Genomic DNA, 15404 nt, shown 5'->3' with positions numbered 1-15404 from the left:
AAAACCTAAAATGCAATAAAATAAATAAATGGGAAAAAAAGGGGCTTTTTCTTTTTCTTTTTTCTTAAACACTTGGTGAACAAGCAATGTGGTTCAGAGCTTGAAGTACTAAATGCCAATTGAAAGTTGAGAGAAATGCATCCTTTCCACGTCTGCAATAGATCAGCAATGGATGTGGGGTGTGAAATCTACCAGCATAAATAAATGCCCCTGATACAGAGAAACTATGTTCCCAAGAAGAACCCTGGCAGCAAAGCAGTGGCAAGGGGCCTTCCTTGGTGGCCAGCTGGCAGAGGCTACCTCTCGAGAAGCTGAAGAATATGACACACTACTTCTGACCATGGGGAGATATCTCCAAATATCCCCAGGGGCCAGTGTCAGGAGAGAACTGAGGACCTCCATAATGCAGTTTGGAGTCTATATGAATACAACCTACAGGTATTAATATCACCATGATCTCATTCACACCTCTAGGCCAGTGGGATCTGGAAACATTCAGATGACCTGTAGTGAAAGGAAGCTACTAGTCTCTTGAGCAGTCTCAGTAAGGGTTAATGAGATAACCTAGGTGAAAATGCTAGCACAGCGCCTGGGATGTAGCAAGCACTCTGCTCATTCTGTTTCTAAGCCTGACCTTAATTAAGAGATTTTTATAAAAATCAATCTAGAATATTCATTCCTTTCTGTGATTTTTTACCATAGGAGATATGTACCTCATTTTTTCATACCATGGAAACATAAACAGAAATAAATGAATTGCATGCTAATTAGGAAGGTGCTTATTATTTTACTCAGGTAACAAATAGGTTGGAAATAAATGAATGAAATTTTGGGGGCTTTGCAGGATCTTTTAGTTCATTAAGACAGCAATGGCCGTGTGCGGTGGCTCACACCTGTAATCCCAGCACTTTGGAAGGCTGAGGCGGGTAGATCACAAGGCCAGGAATTCAAGACCAGCCTGGCCAAGATGGTGAAACCCCATATTCACTAAAGATACAAAAATTAGCTGGGCATGGTGGCAGGTGCCTTTAATCCCAGCTACTCAGGAGGCTGAGGCAGAGAATTGCTTGAACCAGGGAGGCAGAGTTTGCAGTGAGCTGAGATTGTGCCACTGCACTCCAGCCTGGGTGACAGAGTGAGACTCCATCTCAAAAAAAAAAAAAAAAAAAGGAAAAAAAGACAGTAAGGTATGAAATAAATACTTCAGTGGTTCTGGAGGTGCATATCATGCATGGGTTACTATGCGAGCCCCTAAAAAGATGGCTAAAAAGTAAAGTGGGAACAAAAACGAATACTCTCTAAGGTCACATACACACTAAGGGGCAGCTATAAAGGACCTCTATGGCATTATATTCTATTTATGATATTTAACTAAGTTCTTGTTACATTTGGAAAAAGCAGTCTCAACTTTTTACGTAATACCAGTCAACAGTCCTACTTGGGTTGATTTCAAGGTCATTAATGAGTTTCAATTGCCCCCCCCAAAGTCTTTTTTACACTTGATTTCCAGTGCTTGGAAATCGTCCAATGGAATAAACACTTCTAAATTACAGCAGAGATGGCAAATTTATCACCTTCTGTGTTCGTATGTGCAGACATCACTAATCAATCACTGTTCTTTTCTGCTGAGTCACCTTTCTCATACAGTATTACAAGCCGCCACTTCCAACGAAATATTGTTAAAACCATTTCCTTCTATCTGCCTTAATCTCTTGCTTTCTATGAAAATGCAAATATTTGAAGAAGAATACAAATTTAAGTTATCAGTCACTGACAACTAAATGTTAACCAGAAAAAGATTGCAAGCAGCACTTGCTCTGGCATTAAGGGAGAGAACTCAAGGGCTCTGGAATAGGAGGAGGGGAGCAGCAGAATCTAGGTGCTCCCTAAAGATAGACTTCACCTACTTAACAATTTTGCCTAAGGCCAGTGCTGCCAAAAGGACCAGTTCTCTCCAGGGCATCTATTTCAACCATTTACCATCAAATAAAACTTACAAACTGGCATATGAATTCTTAGGCCAAGGGCATTTTATTTTTTGAAATTTTAAAGAACTTGTTGGGTAAACTACTTTAAAAATTCAAAAGCCACAAAATAATCCCAGAAAGAACAGTGCAGGGGGAAGGTGAGCAAGGTGTAGCTCATTAAAGCGGGTGCTGTGTGTCTGAACATTGTGCACGCACAGGTGCTCTTGGGCACGCATACTTGCAAATACCATATACTTGCATAGTTAATCCTCTGCAGCACACTGGCAAGCCAACAGGGAAGGGAAGGTAAGATCAAACACATTTAGAAAGAAATTTCAGAACTTGAGCTTAAGGCCCAGATAGAGTAACAGGGACCTGAGTTGCTCTCCCACCAGAAACAACCAAAAATGAACTAGACATATGAACGACAGTTTGTAAAACACTGGACATCAGGCACCAAAGGACAGTGACCCTGAGAGATAAGAAACAAATGAGAGGAGCCTAATATCTTCTAAGCTTTCTGCTCTGAGAGAATCTCCAGCTGTGGTACAGCGAGGAGAGAGAATCTCCAGCCGTAGTGCAGGGAGGGGAGAGAATTTCCAGCCATGGCTGGAATGGGGAGAAATCTTCAGCCATGGTTGGGGAGGGGAGGAGAGAATCTCCAGCCGTGGTGCAGGGAGAGGGGAGAATCTCCAGCTGTGGTGCAGGGAGGGGAGAGAATCTCCAGTTGTGGTGCAGGGAGGGGAAACACAGGCAGAGGTAGAAAATGCCCTGAGTGGAAGAGACAGACCCAGAGTCCAGGGAAAATATGGGAGCAAGAGTCTACATGACAGAGAGCCAGAGGACAGCTACCTAGAGAAGAACTCTGGAGATCTGCAGAGAGTCCCCTTTGAGTATTTAGCTGAGTGCTGATCAGCACAAGCATGTGATGGCATTATGGGAGACTATGAAAATAATCCACTGAAAGAATCAGAGCACAGTTTTTCCATTTTGGCACTGTTGACATTTTTGGTCGCATGATTCTTTGTGGTAGGGCTGCCCAGTACAGAGTAGAATGCTCAGCAGCATCCCCGGCCTCTACTCACCAGATGCCACTGCCACTCATCTCCCCCACACCCCACTTATGACAACGAAAAATGTTTCCAGACATTGCCAGTGGGAGATGTTGTCTTTCACTTCTGGACATTACGACGCAAAATGGAAAACCACCGGAATAAAGGAAACAGTGTCCAGTGCTGGGAATAGGGCTTGTTCCCACAAGCCAGACTGGAAAGCTGGAAGAGTCACAGGACGTTGGGTTCAGGACACATGGATCGGTCTTGCCTCAGTAGCGAGAGAGAATTAGACCTCGATTGACTGCTGCGGGATTACAACCTGACAAAACCTTGAGAGCAAAGACTGACAGAAGCAAACCATTTGCAAGCCAGTTAGCTGCATTCTGGGGCAAAGCTCAAGAATACTTCAGAAATGTAAAAATATCTAGCACCCAATAAGGTAAAATTTACCATGTCTGGAATCCATGTATAATCCATAATGAGGAAATCAATTAATCAATCAAAGCTGACTCAGAACTGACACAGATATTAGAATTAGCAGACAGGAACATTACAATAGTTATTAAATTTTTATCCTATATGATAAAAAAGTTAACTAGAGCCATGGAAGTTATTTTTAAAAATCTGATGTAAAGTTCAAAAAAATGAATATTATAAAACGTGAGATTAAAAACTACAGTGGGTGGCATTTGTGGCAGACATCAAAGAAGAAAAGATTAGTTTACTGGATGATATAATTATAAAAACAGAGAGAAAAAATATTTTTTAGAATGAACAGAACATCTGGGAGTTGTGGGAAAACAAAAAGGGGCCTACATGTGTGTAATTGCAGTCCCCAGAGCCGAGGAGAGAGTGGAGACCACAGAAAAATTTGAAAAAAATAATTGCAGAAAGTTTTCCAAATCTGATGAAACCTGTAAACCCACAAATCTAAGAAGTTCAATGAATATTCAGCACAAGAAACACGAAGTAAAATATGCCAAACTACATCAAAATCTAATAGCTCAAAACTGCCAATAAAGAGAAAATCATACAGAGGAACAAATATAGATGACAGATTTCACATTTGAATGAATATAAGTAAGAAGAAAATGGAGCAACATTAAAAAAAATAGAAATAAAAAAACCTGTCAACTTACAATTTATACCCAGCAAAAATATCTTCCAAAAACTAAAGCAAAATAATGACATCTTCAGAAATACAAACACAGCAAGGATTCATGACCAGCACACCCACATTATCAGAAATATTAAAGGAAGTCTTTTAGGCAGAAAGAAAATGTTCCTGTAGGAAAGTATGGATCTATACAATGGAATGAAGAACACTGGGCTTAGTAACCACATGGTAACTATGTAAGATTTGTTTCTTATTTAAATCTCTTTAAAAGATAATTGTTAGGTTTTATAATATACATTAAATGAGTACCATCGATAGCATAAATATCAGGAGAGAAATAGAAATATACTCTTGTAAAGGTTTTCCTCATGAAATGGTAGAATATCACTTGAAGGAAGATGATATATGCAATAACCCCTAAAGCAAAAGCTGAAATAATGAAACAAAGAGTGGTAGTTAGTAAGCCAGAAGAGGAGATAAAATGGAATCACAAACGATTAGATTATTACCGACAAACCAGTAAAAGATTAAGAGAACAAAGATGAGACGAGAGGGGAAGAAAAAAAAGCAAGTTGATTTTTGCCAATTATGAATTTATTGGTTCTTAATTTTTTAAATGGGCAAAAGGTTTGGACAGATCGTTGTGGGCTGAATGTTTGTGTCACTCAAAGGTTTCACATATGAAATCCTAACCCTCAATGAGTATGAGGAGGTGGGGCTTTGGGCAGTAATTAGGTCATGAGGGTGAAGACTTTAGGAATGTGATTAGTGCCCTTCTAAAAGGAACCCCCAAGAGCTCTCTCCCACTCTTCCCACCATGAGGATACAATAAGAAGTCAGCTGTCAGTAACCGAGAAGAGGGCCCTCACCAGAAGCTGACCACGTTGGCATGCTGATATCAGCTTTCCAGGCTTCAGAACGGTAAGAAATAAAATTGAGTTGTTTTTAAGCCACCCAATGTATGGTATTCTATTATAGCAGCTGGAACAAACTTAAAACACAGATCCTATAGCAAAGATGTTATACAATGGCAATACTAAATGAAAAGATTTTCAATGTCATTAGTCATTAGGAACTGAAAATTAAAGTCAACAATGAGATACAATTACACATATGTTAAAATGGCAAAAAATATAGTATATGATCTCACTTAAATCTTAAAAAAAGGTGGGGGTCAAATACAAAGAGGTAGTGAATAAAACAGTGGTTCCATGGTTACCAGGGTCACGATAGAAGGAAGGAAATGGGAAGATCTAGATTAAAGGGTACAGAGTAGCAATTATGCAGAATGAACAAGTAGAAAGATCTAATGTAGAACACGGGACTATAGTTAATAATGGTGTTTGTACTCAGGATTTGCACTACATGAGTAGATTATAACTCCTCTTGACACAGGTGGGGAACATGGGTAATCATGAGATGACGGATATGTTAATTTGTTCCATGACAGTAATTTGTTTACTATACGTATGTGTTGTACAACATCATGTTGTATATCTTAGTATACACAATACAATTTATTTTTAAAAAGAAATAAAATAAATATTAAAAGACTGGCCATACCTGGTATTGATGAGGATACAGAAAAAACCTGTACAAAGCTGATGGGAATGTACAATGGCACAACCACTTTAGAAAACACTTTGGAAGTCTTTTAAGAAGTTAAACATACATCTATTAGAAAATCCAGCCATTCCACAGTTGGGTATTACATTCATGTATATTTACATGTTCATAGCAGTTTTATGTGTCATGGCAAAAAACTGGAAATACCTTATTGTCCATCAACTGGTGAATGGATTTTCAAAAACTGTGGTTTAGTGATATATATGAGTATATTCCATTACTCAGCAATAAAAACAACTTACTGATACACATAAGAATGAAAGTCATGACAATTACACTGACTGAAAGAAGCCAATAATTTGAGTACACTATATGTTTCATCTACTTAAAATTCTAGAAAATGAATGTGAATTTCTGGTGACAGAAAGCAGATCTATGGTTTTTGGGAATGGAACATAGGGAGGGAGGTGTGGGGGAGAAGGAATCACAAGAAGAAACTTTAGGGATGTGAATATGTTTTATCTTGATTGAGGTAACAGTCTCATGGGTGCATAAATATAATAAATTGTACACTTAAAATATACTGTATGTACTTTAGTGTATATCAATTTAATCCAAATAAAGTTGTAAAAATGGAAATTATAAGATTTTCTAAGAGACAGCATAAAGGATTATATTTGATATTGATACTTAGAATAAAGACCAGGAGATCTGAGTTCTAGTTCAACTTCTGTCTTTGATGTGTCTAGTGATCTTGTGAGAGGCAGATAAATTCTCTCAATCTCCGTTTCCTAACTTACAAAGTCAGACAGCTGATTTGGAGATCTATAGCATCCTTACAAGTTTGAAATCTAGCAGTGGATAAAAGTGAACAGGAGGGAGTTTGAGTGGTGAACCCTGACTGGGTTTGAATTTCATCTCTATTACTCTTTACTTGTGTGACCTGAGATAAATTACTCAACCCTTCTAAACTGTTAGAGAGTAAGTTCCACGAAGAAAGGCTGTATTGTTTCGTTCACTCCTGCAACCCAGGGCTGGGTATAAATACTGGCATATAAATCAGTGTTTTCTTTTTCTGCCAAATGAGAATATTACTAAGCCTCCTCGTGGCAGAGGCTGCTGATGCCCCTCAACCTCCATATTCCATTGTCCCAGTCCTAGGTTTAACTTTCACTCAGGGAGACAGCCTCTGCCATGCCTCCCACCTCAAGCACAGGAAAGGCACCTGTGGCAGATATTGTCAAGAAGGGCAGTGATCGCATTGGCCAAAGGTTCTTCAGGAGCTGGGTGTGCCTGAGGGCTGTCGCAGGGCCAGTGGGGCTTCTCACTTAATGCCCGGAGAAGCCACGGGGAGTGAGAGGCAGTGGATTAATGTTCCAGTCTCCCTGCTTTCTGGTGAGACAATTCTGAGACCTGGGTCCCCAGTGAGACTGAGCCCCAGCTGCTCACAGTGGGATGCTACACATCCTGTATCATTTCCTGGCTTCTTGCCTTACCTTGTTTTATTTCCCAGCCCTTCACTTGTGCTTCCAGGGATCACTTCCTAAATGAACCTCCTGCCTCTATGCCAATGGTGGGAACCCAAAAGAAGGCACCATCGCTTGTGGATCTTGTAGAAGTAAAGTGAAACAGGATGTATAAAGTGCTTCGTCTACTGCCGGCTGAGTTTGTTTCTGTGTTTTGATTGGTTTTGTTTTGTTGCTAGTTTCTTTCAGAGATGCCAGAGAAAGTGACCCTGCTTTGAGTTCACAAGATTGAAGAGGGAAGGGAAACCTGCATGAGGAAAAACATGTACCTGAGAATTTATAAAAGCAAAATCAAAACAATCTAGAGAAAAAGTAGATCATGCTATGGACTGAATTGTGTCCCCCGAGAATGCATCTTGAAATCTTAAGCTCCAATGTGACTGTATTTGGAGACAGAGTGGTTAGAAGGTAAAGTTAAATAAGGTTATATTGGTGGAGTCCTAATAAAGTAGTACTGTTGGCCTTATAAGAAGAGAAATTCTCTTTCTCCACCTAAGCACAGAGAAAAGGCCATGGACGAACACAGCAGTAAGGCAGCCTTCTCCAAGCCGGAAAAGGAGCCCTCACCGGGAACCTAATTGCCAGCACCTTGATCTTGAACATCCAGGTTCCAGATTGTGAGAAAAATGTCAGTTGTTTAAGCCATCTAGTCTGTGGCACTTGGTTATGGCAGCTTGAGCTGACTAACATACACATGTACCCCAAACCCTATAAAACAAAATATGAACCTGACTCAAGAGGAATGCAGATTGTTTTTTAAAAAACTAAATTCTGATTATTATTGCAATCCAAGTGAATAAGAAAAGTTGAAACTATTCAAATCCGAAGCCAACCAAACAAAACCAAATCAACATGCAGGGTTGCTGGATTTAGTGAATACATTTTAGAGGAGATGCTCAGTTAAATTTGAATTTCAGCAAACAATAATTTTTTTTTTTAGTATAAGTATGTCTCAAATATTACACAGGATATACTTATACTAAAAATTTATGTGCTGTTTATTTGAAATCCTAATTTAACTGGCTGTCTTGTATTTTGTCTGGCAAACATTGATGTAACTGTATAGTAAGCTCTCTAAGGAGCTCAAGTTTTCATAAAATGTTAAGTATAAAATGTGAAAAAAACAAAAGATTGATTTTCAAAGCAAAGTGGCTCACATTGCTAGAATTTTATGACGAATTCTAAAACCCAGACTGAGGTGAGGCTCACAAAACAAATTAAAAACAAAAACAATGTTTTTTAAAAAATTCAAGAAAAGCAAGGAAAATGTTGACTCCCCTACATGGAGAAGGTGGTATAAAGTTGACAGATGATAGGAGACAGCTACTGAATGTTCATTCTGCTTTGTATTATTCACCAAGAAAAATGGTCTTCCAAAAAAATATAATAGTAAGCCAACCAACAGTCAGGTGTGTCCGGAGTTAATCAGAGATGATTTAGCTCATCACCCTGCAATGCACTAAGATTTATGTCCCAAATTGCTAAAATAAATGGAAGATGTGATCTTACAGATGGCTCTGTAAAATCCCAGACAATGAGAGAAAGAGGTGGCAGAAACTGAAGGCAAGCAAATGTTCAAACATTCAGAAAGAGAAAGCAAATTGGCAACACAGGACATCACTGAGCAGGAAGTCTAGGCTATTTCTCAGATGAGTTGCTCTAAGGGGAAAGTTAGGCCAAATGAACTTGATTTTCTTTGTTGTTAGGATTATTAAATTAATGCACCAGGAAGACACTCAGGGTAATGCACCTAGGTTTCAACAAGACATTTGGAGAATATTTTCTATGATAACCTCATGGACAAGAATGAAATATGGGAATGACTTTTCTGTGGCTCTGAACTTAAATCCCACTTAACTTTGTTGATCATGTCTCAAATAAAATTATCCTTACCAGATTTGCTGTAAACAAAAAACTGAATAGAAGAGTATATTAATTGGATTCTGTTGGTTGTAATTAAAAAAAATTCAATGTGAGGCTGGGCATGGTGACTCACACCTGTAATCTCAGCGCTTTGGGAGGTAGAGGCCAGCTGATCACAAGGTCAGGGGTTCAAGACTAGCCTGGCCAACATGGTGAAACCCTGTCTCTACTAAAAGTATAAAAAAATTAGCCAGGCATGGTGGCAGGCGCCTGTAATCCCAGCTACTTGGGAGGCTGAGGCAGGAGAATTGCTTGATCCCAGGAAGGGGAGGTTGCAGTGAGCCAAGCACATACTGCTATACTCCAGCCTAGGCAACAGAGTGATGCTTTGTCTTAAAAAAAAAAAAAAATTTCAGTGTGAAAGAAGTAAAACAGAAAGGTATCAGGCATATAACAGAACCTCAGGAATAAGGACTCAGACTTCTGAAAAGGCCATACAACATCGTGGCTATCAGTACAGGCCCTGGTTTGAATCCAGCTCTTCCCACTGTTGGGTCAGTCATTTCACTTCTTTGTGCTTCAGTTTCCTCGTCTGTAAAATTGAGATAATAATCGTATTTACCTCAAAGGGTTATTAATAGAATCAAATGAGTTAACATATATAAACCATCTGATACCCAGAATATGATAAGCACTATATACTCAATTTTGCATGACTCTTTTTTTTTGAGATGGAGTCTCGCTCTGTCACCCTGGTTGGAGTACAATAGCACAATCTCCACTCACTGCAGCCTCCTCCTCCCAGGTTCAAGCGATTCTCCTGCCTCAGCCTCCAGAGTAGCTGGGATTACAGGTGCCCACCATCACGTTAGACTAATATTTGTATTTTTAGTAGAGACAGGGGTTTACCATGTTGGCCAGGCTGGTCTCAAACTCCTGACCTCAAGTGATCCACCCTCCTTGGCCTCCCAAAGTGGTGGGATTACAGGCGTGAGCTACCACGCCTGGCCTGGCATGAGTTTTACATGGTTTATTTCTTTCTTCCTTCTCCTTGTGGAGTGCCTTCCTGTGTCTGGAATCCACACAACGGATACCACAGCTCCTGAGTCCTTTACCTTATAGACCAGGCTTGGCTCTCTTAATCCCTTGGAAAGGAGATTTTATTTTGTTTACACCTGGTTCCTGGTCAAGAGATCAATTCATTCATTTATTAGTTTATTCATTCAACAAACATGAATTGAGCTCTCAGCATGTGCCTAGAACATTCTAGGCACTCAAAGAACAGGAATGTGAAAATAAAAAATACAAAGTCCCTGCGCTCTATATGTAGGATTCATATACTGTGAGAAAAAAAGATAAGACCAATAAAGAAGCCATTAAACATGTTATAATAAAATGATAATAAATGTAACACACAGGAAAAAGTGAGATAAACAGAGAGAGTGACTTGGAGAGGGAGGGAGACACTATGATGCGATTAGAGGTGGTCCCTCTGGTGAGGTGACATTTGGACAGAGACCTGAGGAAGTGGAGATACCCTGGAGAATATTCCAGACAGGGGGAATAGGGTGTGCCAAAGCGCTGAGGCGGGAGCATGTTTGAATTCCAGGAGTAGCAAGGGTGAATGTGATCAGAATGGGAGGAGTGAGGGCAAAATGTGTCAGAGAGTCTTCCAGAGCCAGGTCCCGAGGCCATGGGGAGCTTAGCAGGCTGTGGCACAGAACGTGGGTTGTTATTCTGAGTGACATGGGTGCCATTTCAAGGCTTGGCGCAGAACAGGGGCATGGACAGACTTATATTTTAGAAGGCTTGCTTGCACTTGTGTGAAAAATGCCTGTACATTGGCATCAGGATAGCAGGAAGCCTGGTCAGAAGGTTATTGCAATTATCCAAGGGGAATTCAATGGTGTCCTGGACTCTGATGGTAAAAATGGCGAGAAATGGTCAGAGCCTTAATATGCTTTCAGGGATCCACCATTAAATATAGGTGTGAGAAAAAGACAAGAGTCAAAGTGCCCAATTACAAAGTTTACCTCCAGAGAGGATGGCAGAATGAAGTTACCATTTACTGAAATAGGGAAGAATCTGGAAGGAGCAGAGCCGGGAGGAAATATCAGGTGTTTGCTTTTGGGCATACTAGTTTGAGATGTCCTTAGACATCTTGTAAGCAGGCAGTAAGAGTATGGGATTATGGGAGGGTTCAGGATTGAAGAGGCTAGAGATAAAACTAAGGGTTCATTGTGGATAGATTGTATTACCAGCCAAGGAGGAATTGAGGGAAAACAGAGGATTAGAAATAGAATCCTGAAGGTTGGGGAAAATGCGAAAGACGTCCAAGGAGGCTGAGAAGGAGGGACCGGTGAAGTAAAATAAAGACCAGGGAGTGTGTTCAAGAGACAAAATGAAAATGTTTCATGCAGGTGATAGCACTCAGTTCTGTCAAATGCAGAGGTTGAGTGCGATGGGAACTGCCATACGATGTGACCTCATAGTGACAAGGGAGGCGGGGGGCAACTCCTCTAACACAGTGTTGTCTAGGCAGGGCTGCAGGTTTCCACCACGTGTAGCCAGTACAGTTGATTAAAGCAGAAGTCAAACTTATTTTGATAAATTGTAATGAGAAGCCTAAATCATCACATAAAACTTAAACATGATGAATACTAGGTCTGCATTTAGATTCAGACTAGAAACTACGAACTCTGTGTATATATACGTACAAAAGACTAAAAGAATATGCCTGCAAACACTAAAAATTGTTACCCAGAATGGTGGAGCTATAGACATTTTAATTTTATTTCATATTTTCCATAATTTCAAAATTTTGTCTACAATAAATATTCATTGCTTTAGTAAACAGAAAAATATCATAAGTATTATAAAATACCAATTATGTATAAATAGGGATGGGAAGAGTTTGTTTTAATTTATGCAAAAAAACCCAAACCCCAAATGTGTTGAATAAGAACTTGGGTTGTACTAATAAAAGTATAATATGCATTGCAGTATTAATTCAGCTGGAAGTGGGAAAATGATACAGTTTTACTGCTGGAAAGTACACAGAAAAAAAAGAGGATAGAGAGCAAACTAGAAAGCATAACATGGGAAACATTGAGGAAAATAGAAATGTGAACCTAGAGGAAAGACATAAGTCATAGTGGTAAATGTGATGAGTTGGCGTGTGATGAAAAGAATCAGATACACTCAGCTCCACTTGTACCTTGGGAAGTCACTTGTTTCTTTGACTCCCAGTATCCTGATGAAGCAGTAATAATTTTCCACTTAACACAGATATTTAGGTTAAGTATAACAAAGTATGAGTTACCTTCTTCTCTGGCCCAGAATGCTTCGTATGCAGAGCTCATGAACTCCTCTTTGATTCTCTTTAAAGAAAAAATTACTCACATAGAAGCATTGGTGAGCTATGTAGATTTCACTGTAGATTGCATATGGTAGACAAGTGAGGCGGTAGACACAGTACATCCCAGAGCAAAAGGCTTAAAGCCCCCACCTCACACTGCAGTTCTCTGCCAAGTCTTTGCTACTGTGGCAATTGGGTAGCAAGTTGGGGTATGTATCATGGGATCCTTCCCCCACCCAGACTCACTAACTTCTCTCTGTCCCTCCAGAATACCAGGATCTTCAATTTCCTTTCCTTTCTTTAGTGACAGCAATTCATTCTCTCCCAATTCCTATCTTGAAACTTGAAAAACAAAACTTACTACGTTACTAAGCAAAACAAGGACCTGCTCACGTAGCAGAATCTGCCCACCTTAGTAAACCTATTTCTGCCCTGAGTGTCGCCTTTGGGATCTCAGAATCCCACCCCTACCTCCGCCCATAAGTGCTATTTTGTCTTGCAAACATATTTAGTTCTCTCCCCATGAAGGGTTTCAGGTGAGAACCTTCTCCCATCCGCTTACATATATAAAGTATCTGCCATAGTGCTGTTACCCAGTAGAGGCCAAGAAATGTGCATAGTTATTATTATCATTATCATGACTGTCTTTAAATATTTAAAAAGCTATGCAGCAGAGGAACATGGAGACCTATTTTTGATAGTTCCCAAGACCCAATAGGACCAATTGGTATGTCACTGGCAGGAAGAATTGGCTCAGCAGAAGGCAGATATTGCTAGCAATTAGAACTGTTAAGTAACAGGGTCTTCTTAACTTGTCTTGAATTGTCTGATCCAAGACAGAGGAGAACAGGAGACAGTAGATGGGAATTTGAACGAGCTGACTCTTGATGAGACATCTGCTGATCCTATAAGAAGTGCCTGAATGGGTGAATGGGTTTTCCTTCTTTCCTTTTTCTTCCCAATGTCACCAAAATCTAAGGTTACCTTTTTTTCTTTTTGAGACAGGGTTTCACTCTGTCACCCAGGCTGGAGTGCAGTGGTGCAATCATGGCTCACTGCAGCCTCGGCCTCCTGGGCTCAAGTGCTTTTCCCATTTCAACCTCCCAAGTAGCTGGGACCGCAGGCATGCAACACCATACTCAGCTTATTAATTTTTTTTTTTTTTTGGTAGAAATGAGGTCTTGCCATGTTGCCCAAGCTGGTCCCGAACTCCTGGGCTCAAGGAATATGCCCACCTTGACGTCCCAAAGTTCTGGGAATATGTGTGGGCATTAGCCACTGTGCCCAGCCAAAAGTGATCAGATCACCATCAACCTTACCCTTTTTGGATTTGGTGTGTATAAAACACTCTGTGACATAAAGCTCCCCTGGAAGGGGTGGAGCCAACATAGCTGCTAGTTTCCTGACACTACTTCAAAAGCATCAGGAAGGAAAGAATAGTTAATGCAGCAGTCCAGGCCACTGAAATTGTAGGATACAGAGCGGTGCTGTGTGCTGGGGACTTTGTGGCTACAGTGATCAACCCTGGGGGGCAGGGTGAATGGGAACCAGATTCCAGAACACCCGAGGGACTTTCAAGATACACTTACATTTGCCATTTTCCAATTTATTCAGGGTGCAGAATTAGCTGAAAGTCTCCCACATGCCAGTGTGGCTTTGCCTGGAATATGATCTTTTTAAAAGGTTAAGTTAATTTTGACTTTTACTGTTGCAGCACAACCTAATGGTGCTCCATGCACAATCTAATTGGATTTTTATGGGTCTTTATTTAAAGAAATTTGTTTCGCGACAATGACAATTTGAGTATTACAGGTATGTCCCTCTTGTATAATACCGAAGTGAGATAGAGCACACACAGGTAGGCTGGGATAACAGATTTCTGATAGGTAGTTATTATCTAAAACCTGTATCAGTTTAAGCTCAAACCATATAAGAACTTATATGTTCAATGATGCTGACACCGTAAAGTTAGAGCAAATGGATAGGTAGGTCTGAGATCACGATATTGGGAGGTTTCATGCTATACAATGAATAAGTCATGTGACTTCTACAGAAAATTCCATTCATTTCCATGGTGAATTGGATACTAGGTTGAATTTTTAAAGGCTATTTGTCCTAAGAGATTATGAATTTATACTGCCTCAGGTTGTATTCCATCATTATAAAAGTGCAGGAGTTCTCTGTAAAGTTTGTTTTACCAGTCAGAATTGGGAATTATATCTCTTGCAATAAATTCTTTCACATTGGCCATTTGACATTTTAGAGGTAACCCTGGCTCAACTGGCTGAAGGTAAAAATTAGAGGCATAACTGGTTTTAATAACAGTCTCTGGGTCTACTTATTTCTAATGACTTAGCCAATGACATCCTTTCTTATATAATATTTTTTGTATTCCATGAGGTACATTTCTTTTTTATTTCTTTTTTTGAGTTGTTAAATGGTTTTGTTTGCCTTTGTTTTAGCTTTAGTTTGCAAAATTTAACTCAGGTCCTTCCTTAAGAATGTGGTATAAATGGATATGTTATGAAAGAAAATCTGGCCAGGTGCAGTGACTCATGCTTATAATCCCAGCACTTTGGGAGGCTAAGGCAAAAAAATCCCTTGAGGTCAGGAGTTTGAGATTAACCTGGGCAATATAGCAAGACCCCATCTCTATAAAAAATTTTAGAAGTCCAGCCTGGTATGGTGGCATACACCTGTAGTCCCAGCTACTTGGGAGGCTGAAGTGGGAAGCTTGAGCCCAGGAGTTCAAGGCTGCAGTAAGCTATAATTGCACCACTGCACTCCAGCCTGGACAACAGAGCAAGCCCCAATTTCTAATTTAAAAAATAAAGAAAGCAGAAAGAAATAAAATCTTACTGATTTTTTTTTTGGAGATTTGAGACCTAGGTTATGCTCTAAAGTCTTCATTCTGGAAGCAGATAGAATTGCACTGTGTGTAGATTTGGGGTT

This window comes from Sapajus apella, unplaced genomic scaffold (assembly GCF_009761245.1).
Source record: "Sapajus apella isolate SASKATOON/1434 unplaced genomic scaffold, GSC_monkey_1.0 scaffold29, whole genome shotgun sequence".
Classification (NCBI taxonomy): Eukaryota; Metazoa; Chordata; class Mammalia; order Primates; family Cebidae; genus Sapajus; species Sapajus apella.
Note: the sequence above shows the minus strand (reverse complement) of the source record.